The sequence below is a fragment of the Rana temporaria genome, assembly GCF_905171775.1.
Source record: "Rana temporaria chromosome 4 unlocalized genomic scaffold, aRanTem1.1 chr4y, whole genome shotgun sequence".
NCBI lineage: Eukaryota > Metazoa > Chordata > Amphibia > Anura > Ranidae > Rana > Rana temporaria.
In genome coordinates, this window is record NW_024404461.1 from 2,734,784 (window position 1) to 2,758,866 (window position 24,083).

At 46.9% G+C, this 24,083-nt stretch overlaps 1 non-coding gene across 1 annotated transcript; it reads right to left on the minus strand.

Annotated features, from left to right (window-relative positions):
* Positions 1-23,390: 23,390 nt before the first annotated feature.
* Positions 23,391-23,549, minus strand: LOC120921844. The gene has a single exon (XR_005745008.1). It is a non-coding gene; the product is annotated as a U1 spliceosomal RNA (small nuclear RNA).
* Positions 23,550-24,083: the final 534 nt, after the last annotated feature.

Here is a 24,083-nt window from a genome sequence, read left to right on the forward strand (position 1 = left end):
GGGTTTTTGTGTGTCTCTCTGGACTCCCTTTCCCCCCTCCTTTCGAGTGGATGAACTCTACAGATATTCCACTTCTGTTCAACATGTTTTTGGGTCTGAAGTTTCTCCAGCGGTGTTTCCGTTTTTTAGTTTGGTTCGCCTGGAGCAAACAGGGAGTTGGGATTTTTTGGTTGTCATTTTTTTTGTCTTTTTTTCTATTTTTTTCACATTTTTTGGTTTGTTTTTTTGCCTTTTTTTTCTTTTTGCTCGGGACAGCAACATCTTGTTCCCCCCCTCTCAATACATGTGATTTCTGCTTCCTGTACGCAAGTGCAGAGGACTATTTTCTGCCCAGTGTGGGATTTGCTCATGGGATGCTGTATGGTGTTGTAGTGTGGCTCTCTGTGTCCGGTCTCCTCCCTCCTAGTCGTCCTATCTTACAGGCTTCTCCTGTCTCTCTATTGTACCCTGCCCGCATTAATGAATGACATTAAAGTTGTCTCGTGGAATGTCCGCGGTCTAAATTCTAAGTATAAGCGTTCCCTAGTCCTTCAGTATCTTAAATCCCTGAACCCCCATGTCATTCTCTTACAAGAGACCCACTTAATGGGCAGTAAAACCCTATCACTGAACAGGAACTGGATACAGAGGGGATACACTCCACTTATTCCTCATATGCCAGGGGAGTGGCTATCTTGCTACACAAGAAATTTCAATGTGTTATTGAACATGTAGTAACTGACCCTTATGGGAAGTATGCAATTGTGGTTCTAAATGTTGATTCTCAACTATGGGCTATAGCGAATGTCTATGTCCCCCCCCCCCCCCTTTAGCAAAGAGGTACTGTACCAAGTTCTGGAGAAAATAGCTGCATTCGGCCCGATAAAAGTGCTGGTGGCCGGGGATTTAAACAACATTCTTGATTATACACTGGACGCCTCCAACCCGAATCGGGTGCGGAATCTTGACCTCCGGCAGTGGGCGGACACGGCGGCCTTGGAGGAGGTTTGGCGGTGGAAACATCCTGGTGAGAGAGGTTACTCCTATCTTTCCCACTTCAGCTCCTCCTCCTCCCGTATTGATCTGGCCTTCGCGAACTCAGCCTTGCTGCCTCGGGTGGCAGAGGCCAGTTATCTGGCTGGTGGACTCTCGGACCACACCCCCCTGCAGGTGACGCTGAGCCGCCCTGGGGATGGAGGTCGGAGGGTCTGGAGATTGCACCCGGGGTGGGTGGATGAGTTATCTGTGGAGCCATTGATCTCCGCACATGTCTCAGAATATTGGAATGTGAATGAGGGCTCCGCGAATGGTCACATGGTATGGGATGCGTTTAAGGCGTCCACCAGGGGGGCATACATAGCGGCCATTAAAGCCGCTAGAATTGAGAAAAACTCTGAGTCGGAGGCACTCCAGGCTCATGAATTGCAGTGCTCGAAGAAACATGCGGAGGCGCCCTCTCAATCGACGCTTGTGGAGTTGCAGATGGCAAGGAGGGCATTCTTGGTCCATTTTCAAACTCTTACGCAATGTACATTTAAGTGCAGGGCGGAGGAGCTATTTGAGAAGGGAGATAAGAATGGGAAATTGTTAGCCTACTTGGCGGCGGATGCTCGACCCCATGCGTCCATTCCTTGCGTTTATTCGGCAGGGGGTGCCTTAGTGAGGGATAGAGAGAGTATCATGTAGGCTTTTGTATCCTACTATTCTGATCTCTATGCGGCTATCCCGCAATATGACAGCCAGGTGCTGACGGATTTGCTGGACTCCTTTCAGATCCCGGAGCTGCCCGGGGAGGCGGCGGCAGACTTGGAGGCCCCTTTTACCTCCAAGGAGCTGGCCGTGGCAATTGCCTCCTTCCCGAATGGTAAGGCGCCGGGACCTGACGGGTTTCCGGCTGAATGGTATAAGACCTATTCAGAAGTGCTGTCCCACAAGCTTTTAAACCTGTATACAGAATGTCTTGAGATTGGGAGCTTGCCCCCTACGTGGTATGAGGCACATGTGGTTCTGCTCCCCAAGCCAGAAAAGGACCCACTGCACTGTTCCTCTTACAGGCCCATTGCACTGTTGAACATGGATCTTAAAATCCTTACCAAAATGGTGGCCAATCGATTAATGCAATGCCTGGACCACTTGATATCACCTGACCAGACGGGGTTTATGCCCAAAAAAGCTACCGATATTAATATATTAATATAAGGGTGTACGCGCATACGCAAATTGATGGTGAGCTGTCTCATGGGGGGGCCCTGGTGTTTTTTGACCTGGAAAAGGCGTTTGACTCCATTGATTGGGGATACATGGTCCAGGTGCTAGAGCGCATGGGTTTCGGCCCTGTGTTCCTCCAATGGATAAAAATGCTCTATGACCGCCCAGTAGCGGCAATCCGCCTGAACGGTGGGGTGTCTGACACTTTTCCAGTATCCAGGGGCACCAGGCAGGGATGCCCCTTGTCCCCGGGTTTGTTTTCTCTGGTTATGGAACCCCTGGCGATTGCATTGCGCGCTTCGTCGCAGATTCAGGGGATTAGGGTGGGCACCCTGACTGAGACTGTGGCCCTCTATGCTGATGACCTGGTTCTATTTCTTGGGGATACGGGCCCTTCTTTACATGCTGCACTCGCATTGATGGGTAGGTTCACTGAGGTCTCCGGTCTCAAGGTCAATTGGACTAAGTCAAAGATCCTTCCGCTACGCTCCCATGGGATGCCCGGGCGGGTTGACCCTTCCAATCCCTTACAGTGGGTGACTCAGATTAGATACCTGGGGCTACATATCACAAATTCTGTGACGGATTTCATTAGCCTTAATGTGTCTCCACTGCTGGCTACTGTATCTAAAAAACTCCACTCCTGGAAAAATCTTCCCCTGTCCCTCATTGGGAAAGTTAGTCTGATTAAAATGAAGATTCTTCCCCTCCTGCTTTACACTCTCAGGAACTCTCCGGTGTGGATACCAAGGTCAATTTTCAGGTCCATAGACAGTATGATCTCCTCCTTCCTGTGGCAAGGGAAGCTCCCTCGCCTCAAACTGGCTATTCTTCAACAACCATGGGGGGAGGGAGGATTGGCGGTACCCAATTTCCACAAATACTTTTTAGCCGGCCAGTTGGCGGTGGCTAACCGTTGGTTGATCACCGCTCCGGACGACGCTGCGGTCTCTTTGGAGGCTGCTTGTGTGGGCTCCTATGAGGCGCTTTCGCTTCTGATCTATAGAGGGCCGAGGGCCCCCTACCCCTTGACGTCCTCTATGCGGTCGGTACTCAGAGCTTGGGCTGTGGCCCAGGAGCTGAGACCCCAGGATAGTGTCACTTTCTCTCCTGAGACCCCCTTGTGGAGGAATCCCAAGCTGTCACACTTTCTTGACTATCCAGACCCAGTGGTGTGGACTGCCTTTGGGGTCAAGCTCCTGCGCCATATAGTGGTCAATGGCACTCTTATGCCGTTTGACGACCTAAAAACTTGTTATGGTCTACCAAACACGCATTTCTTCAGGTACCTGCAACTAAGACATACATTTCAGGCCCAATTCAGGGGGGGTCCCCTTGTCCTTAAACTTAGTGATTTGGAATTATTGGCTCGTGGTGAATCGCTGTCCAAAGCGGTTTCTGTCCTATATAGGGACCTTTTTCCGGAAACTACTAAACTGCTAGCGCCATGTAGACGGGCCTGGGAGACAGTGACTTCGGGACTGGACAGAGATGACTGGGATGATGTTTGGGGGGCAGCTTTTCAGGCCCTGGTTTCTACCAGGGATAGACTAATTCATTACAAATTTTTGCACAGGATTTACCTGACCCCTGCTAGACTAGCTAAAATATTCGGGAATCAGAGATCAGTATGCTGGCGGTGTTCCATGCCCTCTGCGGACTTCATGCATGTCTTCTGGGACTGTCCCCGGGTTCAACCATACTGGCAAGGTGTGGTGGACTGTATACGGTCAGTCACTTCTATTTCAATTCCCATCACTGTGGAGGTGTGTCTACTGCATTTGGTGGAGCCCCTGGCTACGACCAGGGCGATTAGGACACTACTCATTCTTCTTTTTTTTTATGCTAAAAAGCGGATCATCCTTTCTTGGAAGAGCTCCTCGGCCCCAACGGTGGAGTCCTGGAAGGTACTGGTCAACAAGGTCATTCCATTTTACAAGGCTACTTACCTGAGCAGGGGGGCCCTGACAAAATTTGATAAGGTGTGGGGAGGTTGGTTGGCCTCGGTGGATACAGTGTCGGATTAGGCTGGGTTCAGTACAGTCATTGAGTGTATGTGCGATAGTGTCAGGTGGGGGTGGAGTGTGGACCTATTTATTTTAGAGCAACGGTGTATTCTGTAAGGGAATGTATCCCATCTCTTTTCTTTACTGGGCAGAGATTTGCATGTTATACTCTATCAGCATTGAGATCAAGATTGCGCAAAAGGTTGTACTTGTCATGGGGGGGGGGGGGGGGGGGTTACGCGTTACGATCTACTTATGATTTGATTTAATCTGATTTCACTGATTTTGATTAGGTTTGTAAACATTTAATGTGTACCAGTGCTGTCCCCTTTTTTTTTTTTTTTTTCTTTTCTTCCCAGCCGGTTTCTGTGTTCTGACCGGTAATTGTTGGTCGCATGTTGCGGCCTAGTATTGTATCTGTGTTGCAAAAATTGAATAAAAAAATAATTTTCCAAAAAAAAAAAAAAAAAAGTACCAGTTCAAAATTACAAACAGATTCTACTTAACAACAAACCTACAGTCCCTGTCTTGTTTGCACCGCCTGTATACTGCAGTTCAAGGTATATAGGGCCAAAGGGGCTTGTAATGACCTGGGGGGAGTGGGCAGAAAACCATGCTATTTTTCTCAGTGATTTTCATCCATATTGCAGGGACCAGACATTACATTAAAGCCGCAAGCAGTTTTAAATGACTTTTTCTTATAGTAATCTCATTTTGTGCAGGGACAGTTCTAAACACGGGAAACATGTGCCACCTCACAGGCATACTATAGACACCCAGCAGGTACGATATTTAAAGGAGACCCGAAGCCGGGATGCTCAGAAGGGGGTGAATCGGATTTTGGCATGGGCAGAATATCATGTACCTTGTCTTTCTGCAATCTTCATCCCAGGGGTAGGGAACTGGCAAGCGGACTACCTGAGTCGCCAGCAGCTGTCGCCAGGAGAATGGTCTCTCCACCCCGATGTCTTTCAGGCCATATGCCAGAGATGAGGGACCTCGGATTTAGATTTGCTAGCTTCCAGGCTCAACAGGAAGTAGGGCAACTTTGTGTCCAGGATGAGAGAGCCTCTGGCCTACTGAACGGATGCTCTGAAAATTCCTTAGAATCAGTTTTCACTGATCTATGCATTCCCCCGATCCCTCTCTTACAGAGATTACTGGGAAGGATCAAGAAGGAGGGAATACCAGTACTCCTAGTGGCCCCAAATTGTCCCAAGAGGCCCTTGTACGCCAAGATCATAAAGATGGCAGTAGGAAAACCTTGGGTGCTTCCGCTTCATCACGACTTACTGTCACAGGGTCCAGTGTTTCATCCTTCCTTACAAAAGCTAAATTTGACGGTCTGGCTACTGAGACCTACATTTTGAAGAAGTGAGGGCTCTCGGGTCCAGTTCTTTCCACGCTCATTAATGCTATAAAGCCAGCCTTCAGGCTTATCTACTACAGAGTCTGGAAGGCGTATGTTTCCTGGTGTGAATCCAGAGGGTAGAATCCTCAGAAGTATGTCATAAGTAGGATTCTCACCTTTTGCCAATTAGGAGTGTATATGAAATTAGCCCTGAGTACCATCAAGGGTCAAATATCGGCTCTATCAGTCTTTTTTCAGAGACCGCTGGCATCTCATTCCCTAGTTCGGGCTTTCATTCAGGGGGTACTGTGGATCAATCTGCCAGTCAAGTCTCCCTTATGTCCCTGGGATTTGAATTTAGTATTGTCAGTCTTGCAAAAGCAAGCTTTTGAACCTATCTGCCATATTCCGTTGATTCTTTTGAGCAGAAAATTGGCCTTTCTGATTGCTATCTCCTCTGCTAGGAGAGTATTAGAATTAGCAGCTCTTTCTTGTAAAGAGCCTTATTTAATTTGTCACAAAGACAAAATTGTACTACGCCCCCATCCTACCTTTTTACCAAAGGTGGTGTCGACGTTTCATTTAAATCAAGACATTGTTTTATCTTACTTTTTTCCTGAGCCGCAGATAGCGGGGGAAAAGTTATTGCACTCCCTAGATGTAGTGAGAGCAGTAAAAGTGTATCTGCAGGCAATGGCTCAGTTACGTAAAACAGATGTTTTGTTTATTGTGCCAGATGGTCCCAAGAAGGGCCAGGCGGCCATTGCTAGGTGGATTCGACAAGTAATTGTTCAAGCTTATGGTTTAAGAAACAAGATTCCTCCTTTTTCTGTTAAGGCGCATTCGACCAGGGCAGATGGCTCAGATCTGTAAAGCTGCAACTTGGTCTTCAGTCCATACAGTCACCAAATTCTATCAAATAGATGTGAAAGGACATGAGGATACCGCCTTTGGGCGAAGTGTGCTGCAGACAGCAGTATAGGGCTTCTTGCCCGTTAGCGGCCTGCTTGATCTGTGTCTCCCACCCCTCATTGAGCATTACTCTGGGACATCCCACTTTGTAATGATTAGAGGCTCTGTGTCCCATGATGTACGATAAAGAAAATAGGATTTTATCTTTTACCTGTAAAATCCTTTTCTTCGAGTACACCACTTGACACAGAGGTCCCCCCCTTATCATGGGATCCTTACTGCTTTGCTACAAAACTGAGGTACTTCCCTTAGGGGAGGGGTTATAAAGAGGGGAACTTGTCTTCATTGGTTGTGCCAGTGTCCAATCACCTCTGGTGAGCTATACAACCAACTATGTAATGAATAGAGGCTCTGTGTCCCGTGGTGTACTCCAAGAAAAGGATTTTACAGGTAAGCTGTTATAAAAATTAAAGTTTTTTTTCTTCACAAAATTGTCATTATCAGGTTATTTCTCACACACAGCATATGCATACCACAAATTACACCCCAAAACACACTCTGCTATTACTCTTGAGTATGGCAATACCACATGTGTGAGACTTTTACACAGCGTGGCCACATACAGAGGCCCAACAAGCAGGGAGCACCTTCACATGTGTGAGACTTTTGCACAGGGTGGCCACATACAGAGGCCCAACATGCAGGGAGCACCTTCACATGTGTGAGACTTTTACACAGCGTGGCCACATACAAAAGCCCAACATGCAGGGAGCACCTTCACATGTGTGAGACTTTTACACAGGGTGGCCACATACAGAGGCCCAACATGCAAGGAGGACACCTTCACATATGTGAGACTTTTACACAGCGTGGCCACATACAGAGGCCCAACATGCAAGGAGGACACCTTCACATGTGTGAGACTTTTACACAGCGTGGTCACATACAGAAGCCCAACATGCAGGGAGCACCTTCACATGTGTGAGACTTTTACACAGCGTGGCCACATACAGAGGCCCAACATGCAGGGAGCACCTTCACATGTGTGAGACTTTTACACAGCGTGGCCACATACAGAGCCCAACATGCAGGGAGCACCTTCACATGTGTGAGACTTTTACACAGCGTGGCCACATACAGAGGCCCAACATGCAGGGAGCACCTTCAGGCATTCTGGAGCACCCAGGTCAATTCTGACATTTCTCTCCTACATGTAAAAATCATCATTTATTTGCTAGAATATGACATAGAACCCCAAAACATTATATGCGTTTTTTTTAGCAAAGACCCTAGATAATACAATGGCAGTCGTTGCAACTTTTTATCTCGCACGGTATTTGCGCAGCAATTTTTCAAACGTTTTTTTGGGGGGAAAAAAACAGTTCTGTGTTTTAAAAAAAAAAACAGTAAAGTTAGCCCAATGTTTTTGCAAAATGTGAAAGATGATGTTACGCCGAGTAAATAGATACCCAACACGTCACCCTTCTAAATTGCACACGCTCATGGAATGGCGCCAAACTTTGCTACTTAAAAATCCCCATAGGCGACGCTTTATTTTTTTACTGGTTACATGGAGGAGGTCTAGAGCCAAAATTATTGCTCTCGCTCTAACGTTCGCAGCGATACCTAACATGTGTGGTTTTAACACCGTTTCATATGTGGGCGGGACTTACGTATGTGTTCGCTTCTGCATGCGAGCACACGGGGACAGGGGCGCTTAAAAAGTATTATTATTTTTTATTGTTCATTTTACTTTATATTAGTTTAACACTTATTTCCCCCAAAAAAAAAATTTGATCACTTTTATTCCTTATACAAGGAATGTAAACATCCCTTGTAATAGGAATATGGCATGACAGGTCCTCTTTACAGTGAGATATTGGGGGGGGGGTCCAATAAGACTCCACATCTCACCTCTAGGCTGTGAAGCCTGAAATCCCCCCCAAAAAACGATCCTGGCTTCAATCGTAGCGGTGAGTCGGTAGAAGCACCGGAGGGGGGATGTCCCCTCTCGCCTCCCATAAGAACGATCAAGCAGTGGAACAGCCGCTAAGATCATTCTTATGGTGTAGGGAATCGCCGGCTGTAAAAGCTGATATCTGAATGATGCCTGTAGCTGCACCCATCATTCAGATATCTCCGCACAAAGTCAAGGACGTCATATGATGGCCGGCGGCCGAGAAGTGGTTAAAACGCATTTTTTTTAACACAAAGTTGTCCATTTATACAATATTTCTAACACATAGCATGTGCATACCAAAAATGACACCACACCTCATACCACATGTGTGAGACTTCCACAGCCTGGCCACATATAGAGGCCGAGTACAGCAGAGCATGGCAGAGTGCGGCCGGGTATGGCAGAGTGCGGCCGGGTATGGCAGAGTGCGGCCGGGTATGGAGGGATGGATGTGACTTCAATTGTCACTGAGCAGTGCTGTGGGCACTACAGATCCAGCCCACAGTGCTGCTGCCACCAATCTCTCTTACCCTCCCCTCTCACTGTGTATGATGCTGGTTTGTTTACAAGTGATCGCTCCGTCATTTGATGGAGCGATCACGTGGTAAACGGACACTATCAGGGGCCATTTTCCATTATTGACGTCCTCCCAGGGGGTGCGATTCTAGGAGGACGTCAATGTACGCACTCCCAGAATTAACGAACCGCCATGTAGCCGTCATTCGGCCGGTCGTTAAGTGGTTAACACTAAATACATTCCTCCACCCATACTGCTCACTGATTGGTCCAGAGTAGGGCGAGGACTGGGTGATATCAGCCTGTAATCTTCTGGTCACTTTCCTGAGCTGTGTTCCCCGTCCTGTATTCCTGTATTTCTCTCGGATAATCTTCCTTCTCTGTGCTGCAGACACAATTTATGTCTCTAGACTGGATTTATGGAGATTCTGGGGATCAGCAAAAGGTTGATTTTCACCATAGATGTTGCTCTACCTAGACACCTGGGGTATGTGCTTTGGGTCTTCTGCCCCATACCCGGGTCTAGCATGATGTCTGACAGAACAATTCTCCCAGGTTTACTTGTTCTGTTGTCTGCTGGCTGTGCCGGGTGGAGGGATATGTCTGTATAGTCTCAGACCCAAGTCACTGAGTGCAGTCTCAGGAGATGGGAGGCAGCGGTGTGGGATCTCTGCAACTTGTCTCATGTAAACATTTCATCTTCCACTGGTAGGAGATCAGAGGAGCCATTTACTAGTTACCTTGAGGAGGGAATTGTAAGATCCTCAGAGACAAAGCTGCCTGATGTGGGCGGAGTCCTGGTTTAGGGGAACCAATCGTCTCATGTCTAGTAATAATCTTTGTATTTCTATTTTAGTAGATGGACGGGAGATGAGGAAAACCTCAGAGGATTGTCTCACTTTGTCTCCAGACTGTAAAGTAGAAGATGAGGACATCACACAGTATAGTCCAGGAGAAAACCCGACTACCTCAAATGTCCATCCGACACCACACAGTGTATATGGACCATCGTATTCCTCTTATCCTGAGGAACCTCAGACTGTGCGTGAGGGTGTCGGACCATTGTATTCCTCTTATCCTGAGGAACCTCAGACTGTGCGGGACCGTGCAGTTCTTCCAACAGAGAAGAGGTTTTCCTGTACTGAGTGCGGGAAGATTTTCCGTTTTAAATCTGATCTTAACGTGCATAAAAGATCTCACACCGGGGAGAAGCCGTATTCCTGTCCTGAGTGTGGGAAATGTTTTTCATATAAGTCACATCTTCACACACATCAGAGATCTCACACGGGGGAGAAGCCGTATTCCTGTCCTGAGTGCGGGAAATGTTTTTCAGGGAAGTCCGATCTTTCCAAACATCAGAGATTTCACACGGGGGAGAAGCCGTATTCCTGTCCTGAGTGTGGGAAATGTTTTTCAGGGAAGTCCAATCTTTCCACACATCAGAGATCTCACACGGGGGAGAAGCCGTATTCCTGTCCTGAGTGCGGGAAATGTTTTTCAAAGAGTACCCATCTTTACACACATCAGAGATCTCACACGGGGGAGAAGCCGTATTCCTGTCATGAGTGTGGGAAATGTTTTACGCAGAAGTCCAGTCTTTACACACATCAGAGATCTCACACGGGGGAGAAGGCGTATTCCTGTCCTGAGTGCGGGAAATGTTTTTCATATAAGTACCATCTTTCTAAACATCAGAGATCTCACACAGGGGAGAAGCCGTATTCCTGTCCTGAGTGTTGGAAATGTTTTTCAGATAAGTCCCTTCTTTCCACACATCAGAGATCTCACACGGGGGAGAAGCCGTATTCCTGTTCTGAGTGTGGGAAATGTTTTTCATATAAGTCCAATCTTTCCAGACATCAGAGATCTCACACGGGGGAGAAGCCGTATTCCTGTCCTGAGTGTGGGAAATGTTTCTCACGGAAGTCCCATCTTTACACACATCAGGGATCTCACACGGGGGAGAAGCCGTATTCCTGTCCTGATTGCGGGAAATGTTTTTCAGAGAAGGCCACTCTTCACAGACATCGGAGATCTCACACGGGGGAGAAGCCGTATTCCTGTCCTGAGTGAGGGAAATGCTCCTCACTGAAATCCTTTCTTCCTGTACATCAGGGATCCCACACAACCCTCGAGGTGTATTAGTGAGTGCGGGAAATGTCTTGTATATGAATGTTGTTGGACATCACAGCTCTCATGTGGGGAAGAAGCACACCCTGATATACACCTCAGATATACTCCATGGCTGATCTTCATCATGTAAGAAACAGTTCATAAGGAGATCAGAGATCACCAAAGACATGGATGAAGTGTTGTACCGTGTTGGCCATTGATAGCAGGAGAAAAATAAAAATGGAGTCATGACCTCTCATTGGCTGAGTACATTTTGTGGTGGAAGATTTCACAAACACCTAGAGGTCGGTATAAAATAAAAATAGTTGAATGAATGTGAGCCGCCATGATGAATATTGGATGTATTTTATTTCATACACTGATTTCCTTGGCTCCATCTAGTGGCCATAAAGCGTTATTGTGCTATTTTTACTGATTGAGGTATTTAATGAAAAATACAGTTTTATGGCCACTAGATGGAGCTGACAATCATAGGAAATGACTGTGTTACATTCTAGCAATCTGTGTAAGAGCTGAATGAATTTCCTATAAGTAGAGCCCTCAGTTTGCTCTGTCAGACATGATTTCATACTAATACCTGAGATCATACTCATACACTTATCAGTACAGCAGATATTGGGGGATAGAAGGGAAAGTGTATGGAAGCCTCACCTTCTAATACAACCCATTTAGTTTATAATAGAAATGAAAGGCAAAACATTTGTGTATAGATATAAAATATATTAGAAGTACTTTTCTCCCCTTTTTTATAAGTGATCACATTCCCTCTGTTCTCAGCTGCATAAGAGTTGGGATAGGAGAAACAGCAACACACCGGTCTTCCCAGTGAATGGCTGTGCAGGGGGGAGGTTGTAAACACAAGTCTGATCATTGGAGGAGAGCAGGTTGACTTCCAAGCTGAGCACAGCCAGCAAACTGACCATATTGTGCTCTTCTGCCTAGTGTGGTCAGTTCTTAACCGGAAAGTAGAAGGAGTGGCAGGATCACCAGGGATTTCACACAATGAGAACAGGAGACTTCTTCATACCAGTACATGGGACAGCAGACACAGATCAGGAAGAGGAAATGTTGGACTTATATATTCTTTACCCAGTTCAGCCTTGGGAAGGTTTTACCCCCTCCCTTCATGACCAGCCCAGGCCATTGTTTGCTATTTAATACTGCGCTCCTTTACCTGGTAATTGCTCAGTCATGTGACGCTGTACACAAATGACATTTATATTATTGTTTCACACTGACATCACCAGTGACACCAATACAGAGATCAGTGATACTATGCACTGTCACTGTACTAATGACACCGGCTGGGAACTGACATCACCAGTGACACCAATACAGAGATCAGTGATAATACTATGCACTGTCACTGTACTAATGACACCGGCTGGGAACTGACATCACCAGTGACACCAATACAGAGATCAGTGATAATACTGTGATGTATTAGGTAAAATGCCCATTTTCTAGGCATCTTTTCTATACTATAAAGTCTATATTTTTCCTGTATATAAACTGCTTTTATATTCCTTGCTCAAAATGGCCACTAGTAGCACCCCCTCCCATCGAGTGAAGAATGTAACTAAAAGATGGCGCCTCCGCCCAGGACTACACTCTATCTGATGACGCTCAGATCCTGGAGGAAGTTCACCTTACATGGACACAACCAATCAGAAGCTACGAGTATCTAGATAACGTTATGCTAATGATACATTTGCTTACAGCATTAGTCGCTCACCTATAAAACCACCCATGTATCCGGAACCAATAAAGAGAGTATCTCCAATCTGATCACAGTCTCAGTGTGGTCCTTTTCTCGTGCATGCACTACATCATATAGGCCTAATCAGGACGGGGGCAGATACTCACCAGACGATTAGTCTGGTCCATATCAGCTGGCGCCCTAACGTGGGGCCCCGGGTTGTGAAGCAACGGACAGCCGATCGCAAAGGTGCCAAGGTGGACCAATGTGGATGAGCTGGAGACTGATCACCTCCAGAGTACGGTAAGACATACCTTTCCGTACCTTACCAGTACGTGGCCCATCTCCGTTGTTGGTCTATCTCTGTCTGATGTGGTTGCCGGCGGTCACCAGAGACAGGTAATTGCTTGCCCGGGGTCTAATTTGTATTGAACCTGTACCTGAGTATCTGCTGCCCAGTTTTGTGTTTGTGTAAATGTGCCATCTGGTCTCGGAGAGAGGGAGAACCTGAGGGGGAGTGCTGTGCAGAGGGTATTGAATTGGCACGGGAACTCCTCATTCACGGCAGCGGTGTGTGCATCATGAGAGGAGGTGTCGGGTGTGCGTCACGGGTGCTGACGGCGCAGAGACTCTGTGGGGGCCCCTCTCCCCAGAACATATCTCTCTCTTTGCGGCCGGTTGATAGGTCATGTCCTAAGTGTGTTTGTGGATTAATGTTTGGCATCCATGAGGGTGTTTGGGGTTTACTAAGAGTTCAGGAGTCAGGATATAGTCAGAAACTACTAGGACGCCACCCTCTGCTGCCAGAAAAACCTTCTTAGTCTTAGTCTTCCGCCTGAACGTTCACTATCCGGTCAAAGTAAAAATAGGAAAGTCGATACAGCAGATAGAAGTAGAGGCAGAGTGGGAGGGACCCGGTATCGAGAGGTGTCCCTGTCATCAGGAAAGGCCAGAAGAGTGTGAGGGGACAGAGAAAGAGCGAGTAAGAAACCTTGGGTTCTTGTTGGGAGGGCCCCGGCAGAGAAGAGACGATGGGACAGAAAACAGTTAAACCAGAAAAGGGAGTTTCAGCATCTGACCTTGTGGCAGAAAGGGAGGGGTGGAGTATGTGAAGAGATTGGGAAAGCTGGCAAAAGTATGTGGGATGACCGCGAGTGGAGGCCGGCTACAGCCGGAAGAATGGCGGAAGATAATGAAAGACAAACGAGGCGTTTTGTCAGATAACAACTTCCTGAAAACAGCAGAAGCCTGGTATAATGTGGCAAAGGCCGTCCACAGAGAACAATGGACAGAGCAGGAAGTGTAACGGGGGAAACAGACGGTATATGTGTATCACCAATGCATTGATAAGAGTGATCCATTATGTGTGCTGACTGAAAATAATCAGCCGCCTCCCTATGATGACTGTAACACTTCATAGTCACTCCATCCCCTCTTTCTGCTGTCTCTTGTCTCTCCATCCTCTATTGCCGAACAGCGAACAATTTGGGGTGTTCACGGCTAATTCAAAAAAGCCACGGAACAGCCTGTAAAAGTCTATGGGAGAAATCTAAAGTGCTAATTTTAACCACTTGACCCGCCCCGTCAATGGGAAATTTTCGTCCGGAAAGTGGTTACACAATCCTGACTGGATGTCTATGGATGTCCTGCAGGATTTCATGCCGCGTGTGCCCGTGGGGGCGCGCAGCACGGCGATCGGTGATGCGGGGTGTCAGTCTGACACCCTGCATCTCCGATCTTGAGTGCCCATCAGTGCCACATACCAGCGCCGCCAATCAGTGCCACCTTATCGGTGCCCATCACTACTACCTCATCGATGTCCATCAGTACCATCTCATCTGTGCCCATCAGTGCCGCCATATCAGTGCCCGTAATTGAAAGAGAAAACTTACTTATTTACAAAAAAAAAAAAAAATTCTCAAAATTTTCAGTCTTTTTTTTAGTTGCGCAAAAAAAAAAATCGCAGAGGTGATCAAATACCACCAAAAGAAAGCTCTATTTGTGGGGAAAAAAGGACGCCAATTTTGTTTGGGTACAGTGTAGCATGACCGCGCAATTGCCATTCAAAGTGCGACAGTGCTAAAAGCTGAAAATTTACTTGGGCGGGAAGGTGCGTAAGTGAGTGTGTAACTTGTATAGTGCAACAAATGCGAACTTAATCGCCTCAAGGCGCTTCCATCCAGAGTCGTACCGGTCCTTCAGAAGAGGTGGGTCTTTCGTTTTTTCCTAAAGGCCTGATGGTTTTCCTCCAAGCGGATGGTGGTGGGTCTCTACCCATTCCAGAGCCGTGGTGCTTGGACCGAAAATCTATGTTCTCCCTTCGATTTGTAGTGGAATTTGGGAATTTGGAAAAGGTTTTGGTTGGTTGACCGGAGAACGCGATTGGTGACGTAGGGTTTTATTTTCTCGCTTAAGTATTGGGGAGCGTTCCCCTGTATACATTTGTGGGTGAGGCAGAGTGTCTTGAATGTCACCCGATCCTGTACGGGCAGCCAGTGGAGGGACCTCAAGACCGGGGAAACTGATTCCCACGGCTTTTTACCTGTTACCAGTCTGGCTGCCGTGTTCTGGACGACTTGTAGACGTGAAATCTGGTATTTTGGTAGTCCTAGATAGAGGGAATTTGCGTAGTCGAGTCGTGAGTTGATGATCGTTCCCACCACTACTGCCGTGTCGTTTTCCGGGATGAAGGGGATGAGTCTACGTAGCAAGCGGAGCAGATGATGAGAACTGCTGACGACTGATCCTATTTGTGCATCCATTGTCATATCTGAGTCAAAGATGACTCCGAGACTTTTGGCTTTATTGTGGTCCTAGAAATGGATTTCCTATTTGCGTGAAGGGTGAGTAGTTCTGTTTTGGATCCGTTGAGTTTGAGGGATCTTTCAGTCATCCAATCGTCGATCAGTGTAAGGCACTTTCCAAGTTCATGAAATTGGTCTTTTTTGTTGGTGATTGGAAGGTAAAGCTGCGTGTCGTCCGCATAGGAGTGGTAGCACAGGTCCTGTTTGCTGATGATTTTGAGGAGCGGGCGGATGTAGATGTTGAAGAGTACAGGTGAGAGGGGCGATCCTTGTGGGACTCCGCATGTAATGGTCCGTGTTTCTGATGTGAAACCTCCAAGTTTCACGGTCTGAGTGTGATTTTCTAGGAAAGATGCGAACCACAGTAGGGCGGCGTCAGAGACTCCTGCTACTTCTTTGAGTCGTGTGAGCAATATGTTGTGGTCTACCGTGTCGAAGGCTGCACTAAGGTCCAGCAGCACTAGGAGACAGGATTCTCCGTCATCTGCTGCTTCGAGGGTGTCATCCCATATCTTGAGAAGAGCCGTTTCTGTGTCGTGGCCTGGGCGAAAACCTGATTGTAGAGGATCTAGGAGTTTGTAATCGTCCAGGTGGGGCTGAAGCTGTTGTACTACTGCTTTCTCCATGATCTTGGAGATCGTGTTGAGGCTGGTTTGGGTCTTTCGGGTCGAGGTTGGGTTTCTTTAAGAGGGGTTTTATTATGCCTTGCTTGAGGTTGTTCGGAACAATCCCTTTCCTGAATGATTGGTTTATGATGTGCGTTATGATGGGTGCCAGGATGTCCGTGCATTCTTTCAGGAGTTTTGTAGGAATGATGTCATTAGGTGATGTGTTGTCTCGGAGGCTTCTGATGATGTTTTTTTGTGGTGTCGATGGTAATTGGAGCCAGCTCGAAATTTGTCGATCGTAGACTATTTATGTTGATTTCTTCTTCTTGCTGTATCTGAGTGGGGTTGGTGGTTTTTTTCTGTTGAACTGTTGCCCGAATCTTTTCGATTTTGTCGATAAAAAAGTCAGATAGTTCATTACATAATTCCTGTGTCTCACTTGCAGGGGGCTCCAAGCAGGAGGGGTTCATAGCCTTAGCGACTAGTTTAAAAAGTTCCCGTGGACGGTTTAGGGCTTTGGAGATGGTGTGTGCGAAATGGTCTTTTTTAGCTTTAAAGATCGCTTTGTGGTAATTCTTGGTGAGGGTTTTGTACTTTGTGAGGTTTTCTTTTGAAGGGTTCCTCCTCCAGGCTCCTTCAGCTCTTCTGCAATCCTGTTTCAGTAGGGTGAGAGTGTCGTTAAACCAGCCTGAGTTATTTTTCCGGCTGAGAGCTCTGCGTTTCGGAGTGACTGTGTCTGCTGTTTGTAGTAACGCTTTGTTTAAAGCGTTGATTGTTTGTTCCATTGAGTGGTTCAGATTTGAATTTGGGGAGACCCCACGCATTTATTTAAATTTTAAACTTTTCTCTGTATTGCCGGGAGCCTACAATTCATTATAGCCGCGAGTGATTTTAAATGACTTTTTTTCCTTCATAAATTACATTTTATGCAGAAACAGTTTTAAGCATGGGAAACAAGCGCTACTTCACAGGCATACTACACCCCCCCCCCGGTAAAAAATGTAAAGGAATATTTCACTTTTATTGTTTCACTTTAAGCATTATTAAAATCTCTGCTCCTGAAAAAACAGACGTTTTTAAAACTTTTTTTGCATTGATACATGTCCCCTGGGGCAGGACCCGGGTCCCCAAACACTTTTTATGACAATAACTTGCATATTAGCCTCTAAAATTAGCAATTTAGATTTCAAACGTTCGAGTCCCATAGACTTTAACAGGGTTCTAAAGTTCACACAAACTTTTGGTCTGTTCGCAGGTTCTGGTGCGAACCGAACAGAAGGGTGTTCGGCTCATCCCTACTCTCCATCCTCTATCCCTCCTTTCTGCTGGGTCTCGTGTCTCTCTATCCTCTATCCCCCTTTCTGCTGTGTCTCGTGTCTCTCCATCCTCTATCCCTCCTTCCTGTTGGGTCTCGTGTCTCTCCATCCTCTATCCCCCCTTTCTGCTGGGTCTCGTGTCTCTCCATCCTCTATCCCCCCTTTCTGCTGGGTCTTGTGTGCCTCCATCCTCTATCCCCCCTTTCTGCTGGGTCTTGTGTCTCTCCATCCTCTATCCCCCCTTTCCAAAATTGTAGACCTGCACCAGGCTGGGAAGACTGAATCTGCAATAGGCAAGCAGCTTGGTGTGAAGAAATCAATAATTATAAAATGGAAGACATACAAGACCACTGATAATCTCCCTCGATCTGGGGCTCCACGCAAGATCTCATCCCGGGGGGTCAAAATTATCACAAGAATGGTGAGCAAAAATCCCAGAACCACACGGGGGGACCTAGTGAATGACCTGCAGAGAGCTGGGACCAACGTAACAAAGGCTACCATCAGTAACACACTACGCCACCAAGGACTCAGATCCTGCAGTGCCAGACGTGTCCCCCTGCTTAAGCCAGTACATGTGCGGGCCCGTCTGCGGTTTGCTAGAGAGCATTTGGATGATCCAGAAGAGGATTGGGAGAATGTCATATGGCCAGATGAAACCAAAGTAGAACTGTTTGGTAGAAACACAACTCGTCGTGTTTCGAGGAGAGAGAATGCTGATTTGCAACCAAAGAACACCATACCTACTGTGAAGCGTGGGGGTGGCAACATCATGCTTTGGGGCTGTTTCTCTGCAAAGGGAACAGGACGACTGATCCATGTACATGAAAGAATGAATGGGGCCATGTATTATGAGATTTTGAGTGCAAATCTCCCATCAGCAAGGGCATTGAAGATGAAACGTGGCTGGGTCTTTCAGCATGACAATGATCCCAAACACACCGCCCGGGCAATGAAGGAGTGGCTTCGTAAGAAGCATTTCAAGGTCTCGGAGTGGCCTAGCCAGTCTCCAGATCTCAACCCCATAGAAAACCTTTGGAGGGAGTTGAAAGTCCGTGTTGCCCAGCGACAGCCCCAAAACATCACTGCTCTAGAGGAGATCTGCATGGAAGAGATCTGGGCCAACATACCAGCAACAGTGTGTGACAACCTTGTGAAGACTTATAGAAAACATGTGACCTCTGTCATTGCCAACAAAGTATTGAGATGAACTTTTCATATTCACCAAATACTTGTTTTCCACCAGAATTTGCCAATAAATTCTTTCCAAATCAGACAATGTGATTGGATTTGTTTCCACATTTTGTCTCTCATAGTTGAGGTCTACCCATGATGACCATTACAGGCCCCTCCCATCTTTATAAGTGGGGGAGAACTTGTACAATTGGTGGGGACTAAATACTTTTTTGCCCCACTGTATGTGCTTTTCTCAATCCACCACACTTCAATGGAAATCCACGGAAGACATGGTCCAGTCCAGAAACCTGATTTGTTCATGGGGTGAGTCTATTCTAATGATCAGATCATCCAGACCCATCTAGCAACAAGAAGAACCCACCACTGGTACAAGAAAGTTTCCATTTAATGTACCTCTTTAATTTGGTCATTTATAATTCCTATGTTATCTATTGTAAATCCACTGAAAGGGACAGATCCTTTCTCAAATATTAGGAGGATATTGTCACTGCCATTGTGTATCTGGAATGCCCTCCACCTGAAAACATTCGCTCTGATCCAGTGAGTGGACTCCACTAAAGACATCTCTTAGATATAATCCCTCCCAGAGAAACCAAAATGTTGGGTATGCACCAGAGGGGGAGTTAGACATGACACCCATTATAATTGTCCCCAAAGTCCTTCCCAACCAAGCCTATGCACAGGAGACTGCTTCCCTTGTTACCATACATCACTACGATATCGGGGAAGTGCTGAATGTAATTCTGACTTCCTGCCATTTTCCCCCGTATCTGATGGCCGATGAGATGTCACCGTGTTTATGATCGTGCCACAGATCCAGTTTTCCTTAAGTATTAATGTTTGACTACCTACATGTTACAGTTTACATACCTGTATAATATTGTCCAGTGTGAAATGTGTCTATTTCACCTAGGAGCATTGGGGTCCCCCATCTTATTTCCTGAGGGTTTATTCCTATACAGGATTGGGATCCGCAGGCTGATCCCATGTCACAGATAGTATATTACTGTACAGGATCGGGTTCCTCTGATTTCCCAACACAGATGGTATATTTTTGTACAAGATGGGGACCCCTGCCTGTTCCTCTGGTGCAGATGTCTGTCAGATTGGATGGAGTCTGTGAACAGCAATTTTCCAAATCTTGCCACAGATTCTAAATTGGATTTAGGTCTGGACTGTGACTGGGCCATTCTAACACATGAATAGGCTTTGATCTAAACCATTCCATTGTAGCTCTGGCTGTATGTTTAGGGTCGTTGTCCTGCTGGAAGGAGAACCTCCACCCCAGTCTCAAGTCTTTTGTAGACTCTAACTAGTTTTCTTCTAAGAGTGCCCTGTATTTGCCTCCATCCATCTGAGATGATCAGGACACAATAACTGGTGTGGAGGTGATCGGGGACACAATAACCGGTGTGGAGGTGATCAGGGACACAATAACTGGTGTGGAGGTGATCAGGGACACAATAACTGGTGTGGAGGTGATCAGGGACACAATAACTGGTGTGGAGGTGATCAGGGACACAATAACTGGTGTGGAGGTGATCTGGGACACAATAACTGGCGTGGAGGTGATCGGGGACACAATAACTGGCGTGGAGGTGATCAGGAACACAATAACTGGTGTGGCGTGATCAGAGACACAATAACTGGTGTGGAGGTGATCTGGGACACAATAACTGGTGTGGAGGTGATCGGGGACACAATAACTGGTGTGGCGGTGATCAGAGACACAATAACTGGTGTGGAGGTGATCAGAGACACAATAACTGGTGTGGAGGTGATCAGAGACACAATAACTGGTGTGGAGGTGATCAGGAACACAATAACTGGTGTGGCTGTGATCAGAGACACAATAACTGGTGTGGAGGTGATCAGGGACACAATAACTGATGTGGAGGTGATCAGGAACACAATAACTGGTGTGGCGGTGATCAGAGACACAATAACTGGTGTGGAGGTGATCAGGGACACAATAACTGATGTGGAGGTGATCAGGAACACAATAACTGGTGTGGAGGTGATCAGAGACACAATAACTGATGTGGAGGTGATCAGGGACACAATAACTGATGTGGAGGTGATCAGGGACACAATAACTGATGTGGAGGTGATCAGGAACACAATAACTGGTGTGGCGGTGATCAGAGACACAATAACTGGTGTGGAGGTGATCAGGGACACAATAACTGGTGAGTAGGGATGAGCTGAACACCCCCCGGTTCGGTTCGCACCAGAACCTGCGAACACACCGAAAGTTTGTGTGAACTTTAGAACCCTGTTAAAGTCTATGGGACTCGAACGTTTGAAATTAAAAGTGCTAATTTTAAAGGCTAATATGCAAGTTATTGTCCTAAAAAGTGTTTGGGGACCCGGGTCCTGCCCCAGGGGACATGTATCAATGCAAAAACATGTTTTAAAAACGGTCGTTTTTTCGGAAGCAGTGAATTTAATGATGCTTAAAGTGAAACAATAAAAGTGAAATATTCATTTAAATATTGTGCCTGGGGGTGTCTATAGTATGCCTGTGAAGTGGCACGTGTTTCCCGTGTTTAGAACTGTCCCTGCAAAAAATGCCATTTATATAGGAAAAAAGTCATTTAAAACTGCTTGCGGCATTAATGTAATGTCTGGTCCCAGCCATATGGATGAAAATTATTGAGAAAAACAGCATGGGTAACCCCCCCCCCCCCCCAGCCCATTACCAGGCCCTTTGGGTCTTGTATGGATATTAGGGGCAACCCTGAAACCAAATTAAAAAAAGGAAAGGCTTGGGGCAATAAATAGAGAAGGGTTATCACCCCTGTAACATTTGTTTTGCTGTCTGTGTGCATCTGTTCAGGAGACTTCACCTCACTTTCTGTCCCAATGACAAATGTTTTTTTTTTAATTAGTTTTTTTTAGGGAAACAAGGATTGGTGATAAAGCATCAGTAGAGAGGAGACACATTTTTCCCATATTAACTCTTACAGGAGAAAATTTCCCTTCCTAGGGGTAGATTTCCTCTCACTTCCTGTTGTCTCCTTATGTTTGCAAGTAGGAGTCGTTTGTAAGTTGGATGTTTGAAAGTAGGAGCCTGCCGTATATACTCTGCATACATTTGGGCCCTAGGTGTTGGTGTTGCCACAACACTGTAAGTCCTCACAGTTACTCTTGGTGGGTGCTGGAACGGGCCCTGCTGTGAAAATATTATATCAACAATTGTAATCAAATGCATCTGTTCAACAGGGGCATAAAAATTAGGCCTTTGGTGGTGGTGCCACAACACTAAGTCCTCACAGTTACACTTGGTGGGCACAGGAATGGGCCCTGCTGTGAAATATTATATCAAGAATTGTAAGTACACGCCCCTGATAAACAGGGGCAGAAAAATTGGGCCTTAGGCCCTGGTGCCACAACACTGCAACCCCTCACAGATACTCTAGTTGGAGCGCAGGAATGAGCCCTGCTGCAAAGTATTGCATCAAAAATTGTAATTACACGCCCCTGTTAAACAGGGGCTGAAAAATTGGGCCTTAGCCACTGGTGGCGGTGCCCAGAACCAAAAATTTTCTTACAAGCTATCGGCATGATCATTAAGGAGGAAGAGGATAGTCACTCAGCATAACAGGATTTTTTTTTTATTTTTTTTTAAAAGCCTATGGCGCGTGAACACACCCAAAAAACTCCACCCGGTGCAGAAAAAATGTGCACACACATAAAGAGTGTTCACAAAAACGTGCAGACGGGTGCAACGTCAAGTGGTCCTCCTGTGAAGAGGGACCCAAACCCTGATCCCCCGGGGCGTTAGGCTCCAGACGGGGACTGAGGTACTGTGGTCCGAGCAACCGAAGCCGACACGGACCCAACTTCCTCGGAGGGACTGCCGAAACAGAACCCTCCCAGTACTAGGTGGGGCTCCCCCGAAGGGAGACCCCATGAGAGCAGGCGAACTAAGCCAGAAGGCCATGTCCACCCACTCCCAAGACGTTCAGGGCTGGCCCGAGGACCCGCACCCTACTAATCACACAGTGACAAAACGTGCACAACAAAAAAAGACAAAAAAGTGACAAACACAGGCTTAAATAAAATAAAGTGGGGGAAGGGATAGTGGAGAGGAGAGTGAAAGAAGTGGCCATTGTGGTGAAACAATGACCAGGCCCTCCGGCCAGGAATAAAAAATTCCTCCGGTCCTAGCCAAAAGGCCCGGCCCAGGAGGCAGGTGCTAAAAAAAGCGTGTATCTGGTGCAGTGACCATGGTATCTTAAATCAATGTGTCCCTCACACACAGTGATTCTCAGATACCCCTGGACTGCCACTCCAGGGGCACATGCACCATAGGCTTTTCGTTCCATATCCGACCCCCCGACCGGCCAGTGCAGCCCTCCACCCCTGCCAGCCAACATGGCGGATTTGCATGGTCCTACCCCGTCTTATCCCAGGGCATTACCAGCTCCTCCTACCGGATTGCTGACAGAGATAGCACTTACACCAGCCAGCCAGAAGGCCAGACTAGAACTCGGCAAAAAGACCAAGACCAAGCGCAGTACCCATCCTCACCAGAAGCACCCTTCCAGATGGCTCAGACTCAACCATGGGCCGGCCCCCAGTATTCTGTCGGGCAGCACAGCGTAGTCCCTGCTGAAACCATCCTTCCAGGTGCAATGACGTCATTGGATTGCATCCACCCTCCCCATGTAGGAGGTGCTTCAGCGCTCCGCTGACAACTGATAAGGACAGATACCACACCCAGTCCCAGCCAAAAGGCCGAGAAGCGGCAGGGAAGACAACCACGATCAGCACGGCCTAGAGTGTGCAATAGCCGTGCCTCGCCCTGGGAGAACCACCTTCATGATCATGGTGTCTCCCCTGCCAGGTAAGTACTCAGCATAACAGGATACGCACTCAGCATCAGCATAGGCAGTCTTGAGGGGATCTGACATTTAAAAAAAATGTATTTGATTACATCAACAACAGGTGCTTGGCAGCTGATGGTGATCCAAGCATGATTCATTTTTATGAAGGTCAGTCGATCGGCCGAGTCGGTGGACAGGCGCACCCTGTGATCGGTTACAAAGCCTCTGCCATAACGTGTCTGGGATTTGATGTTGGAATCTGGTGTTCATAGTTATTTTCCACTTCACCAGTTGGGATGTTTGCTCCTCCCTGGGACCAGTTGTTAGCAGTCATCTCATCAGTGTCCCTATAAATCTCCACTTCCCCGTCCTGTCCATGCCTTAGTATAGGTTCCTGTTCATGGAAGCTCTTAGTTTTGGTTGCTGACTTGACTTGTTCTTGACTTCAATACTCAGATTATCCGTTGGACTTTGCTTATCTTGTTGCTGAACCCTCCTGGCTCGTTCTTGACTTTGATACCTGGATTTTCCCTTGGACTTTGCTTATCTGGTTGCCAACCCC